Here is a 3,025-nt window from a genome sequence, read left to right on the forward strand (position 1 = left end):
ATTAATGAGAGCTTCTTAATCCCACGAAAAACATTATTAATCACTAGCTAGCTAATTAATCTGTAGTGTAAAGAATTAAGTTGTCTTAGCATATCTATAACTGATTATTTTAGAAGCCAGATATAATAAACTACAATTACATCAAGGATGTACCTTGAGCACCAAATATGATCAGCGGCTTCAATAACTACACAAGGGCCAACTTGATACTCCCACTGCAATGTTCATGGAAATGATACTGTGAAAAACCGAGTTCTTGCATTTATAACCTCTAAACCATAATTATATATATGTCGGAGTTTGAGTATAAGCATAAGCACTTACACAACTAGGCCAATAACAAACTTCAATGCAGACCCATTGCTTTGAGAAATAGGATCTCTTGAAGTTATTTTTGGTTGTAACTGTTCACCTCCTCAGCTTGCAATCTGATGCTTGAACTCTTCTACAACCTTGCTTAAAATAGATTCAACCAACTGTTCCATGAAGAGAAAAATATTACTTAGAAGCTTGTAGGCTCAAACGTACTCTCGATAGTACTGAAGTAGTGGAAGACTAGTGATTGGACTATGCTCCAACTCTCTGGTTCTGAATGAGAAGATTGGACTATGCTCCAACTCACTTTGAGCCTTCTCAGATTAAAGGGTTAAAAATTGATTACTAACTCCTCCAATCCTTTTACCATTGCTTCAGAGCTCACAGAAGATAAGAATTAAAGGGTTAAAAATTGATTAAGTATGTCTTCAAGACTTGGGAGAGACAAGGAGGGCCAGCTTTACCTGGGAACTAATATAATTCAGTGAACCCTGATGAACAAGCTGCAAAATACATAAGCCAACAACACAGAAACTAATACAGATTAAATATTGAACTAAACCTTATTTATCAGAATAACAATTCTAAAACATAAAATAGAACTCTATAAGGGTTATGCAATTGAAATATTAACCTGACTACCTGAGTATTTTGACCCGCTAGACCAACTTGATCTCGTCTAACAGATCCATCGCCAGTTCTAGCAGATCCTGAGTATTCCTTCTGTATCAATCGAATCGAATCGATGTAACAGACACAGTCAAGTCACCAAGAGAACCCCACTGCTCAGCCACCCTTTTATATATTATATTGGAAGTCTGAACCCTCTCCAACATACATATTATGCACTGTCATGCTCTGCAACATTCACAATCTCAATTACTATCAACATAATCTCATAATTAGCATATAATTAGAGACATGAAACCCTAACTTTGAGTAGAGGCGTTACAGATCCATCGTTAAGAGTGAAGATATCAGAAATTTAGAAGCAAATTTAGAAGCATAGTGTCAACAAGATCTTGAGCTGTAACACTGAATAACAAGCAAATGATTATCAAATAATGAAAGTTGTAAATAATTATCAAACAAATAGCTCAAATTGAATTACAAATTACTTGAACAAAGCAGAACAGAACAGATTCAACATTCGTCCAAGCAAATGATTCAAACGAAAGCTTCGATTGCAGAAAAAATTCATCAAAATCAGAGTAAATCCGCAGATTCAAACGAAGCACAAAAGTAGAGTATGATAAACCTAAAACTGCACAGAAAAATTGAGCCCTAAGGTTCATCACAAAGAACAGAATCACAAAATCAGGATTTATATACCTGAAATTTGAGATGGTTACAAGAAGAACTGAGAGAGTGAGTTGAGATTAGATGGAAGAGGCGCCAGAGGGAGCAGATGCGATGAGAGCGTCGGCAGAGAGAGCTCTGCGACGAGAGCGGCGGCGGGGGGATCTCGTAGGACGCAAGGGATGACAGAGAGATTGTGCGATGCAAGCAGCGGCGGCAGCGGCAACGGCCACGGCGGAAGAAGCAGAAGTAGCAACCACGGAGAGAAAAGTAACTCGTGCCAGGGAGAGAGGAAGAAGCTCGTGTTGGAGCTCGAAACACAGTTTGAACGGGGGCTGCCACGGAGAGAGAAGAGGGTATAGGTTAGGTCTAAATTAAAATTTTCAGACAGAAAATTTTAGATTACAGACGAATTTTCCGTCTGTAATTAAGTAAATAAAATGCGCATTTTATTTACTTAATTACAGACGGAAAATCCGTCTGTAACTATTCTACGGAAAAAAATTAATTTTTCCGACAGAATTATAGACGGATTCTCTTTTCCGTTTGTAATTTATGCTAATCTATTTTTTTTATTTTCCGACAAAAAAATCCCTCTGAAATTCTGTCTGTATTTCAGTGGGATAAAATCCGTCGGAAATATCCGTCTATAATAACTAGTTTTCTAGTAGTGAATATATAATAATTATTTTTTTCTCAAAAAATTAAAAAGGAAAGAAAAACACTAGACAAACACCAAATTTAACAATTTTGAGATTAATAAAAAGAAAACACCAAGGAAAAATTCAAACAAAAAGAAAGGAAACAAGAATAATTTTCGAAAATTAAGAAAAGAAAAATCAAAGGGACACCAAATTTAAAAATTGATACTAGACTCAAACAGAAGAAAAAGATGCCTAAAGATAAAAAGTTTTGAAACTTTTTTTGAAAAAGAAAATAAGAAACACAATTAAAAGAAAACTAGTAAAAGATACCTGATCTAAGTAGCAAGGCAAACAGTAGCTTGTCAATCTCAAACAATTTCTGGTAACGGCGCCAAAAACTTGGTGCGCAAAATTAGAACTCACACAACTGAACCGGCAAGTGCACCGGGTCGTCCAAGTAATACCTTAGGTGAGTGAGAGTCGATCCCACGAGGATTGTCGGATTGAGCAAGCTGTGGTTATCCTACAGATCTTAGTCAGGCGAATAGAAAAGAGAGTTGTTGATGTATGTGCATAAAATGAAATAATAAAGAAAACAATACTGAATTGGTGTAGAAACGATGATGGAGAATCAGTTAAGGCCTAGGAGATTCTTGTTCTTCCGGATTAATACTTCTCATTGTCTACTTTAACAACGAATGATTCATTCAATGGCAAGGCTGTAAGTGATTAAAGCCAGGGTCAATGGTCATTAACTCCTCTTATCC

The 3,025-nt window shown here is 36.3% G+C and overlaps 1 long non-coding RNA gene across 1 annotated transcript; it reads right to left on the reverse strand.

Annotated features, from left to right (window-relative positions):
- Positions 1–548: 548 nt before the first annotated feature.
- Positions 549–1,915, reverse strand: LOC107494685 (uncharacterized). Its single transcript, XR_001593338.3, has 4 exons — positions 1,648–1,915; positions 1,250–1,350; positions 958–1,173; positions 549–818 (listed from the first exon to the last, which is right to left on the reverse strand). It is a non-coding gene; the product is annotated as an uncharacterized LOC107494685 (long non-coding RNA).
- Positions 1,916–3,025: the final 1,110 nt, after the last annotated feature.

The sequence above is a fragment of the Arachis duranensis genome, chromosome 6 (assembly GCF_000817695.3).
Source record: "Arachis duranensis cultivar V14167 chromosome 6, aradu.V14167.gnm2.J7QH, whole genome shotgun sequence".
Lineage (NCBI taxonomy): Eukaryota > Viridiplantae > Streptophyta > Magnoliopsida > Fabales > Fabaceae > Arachis > Arachis duranensis.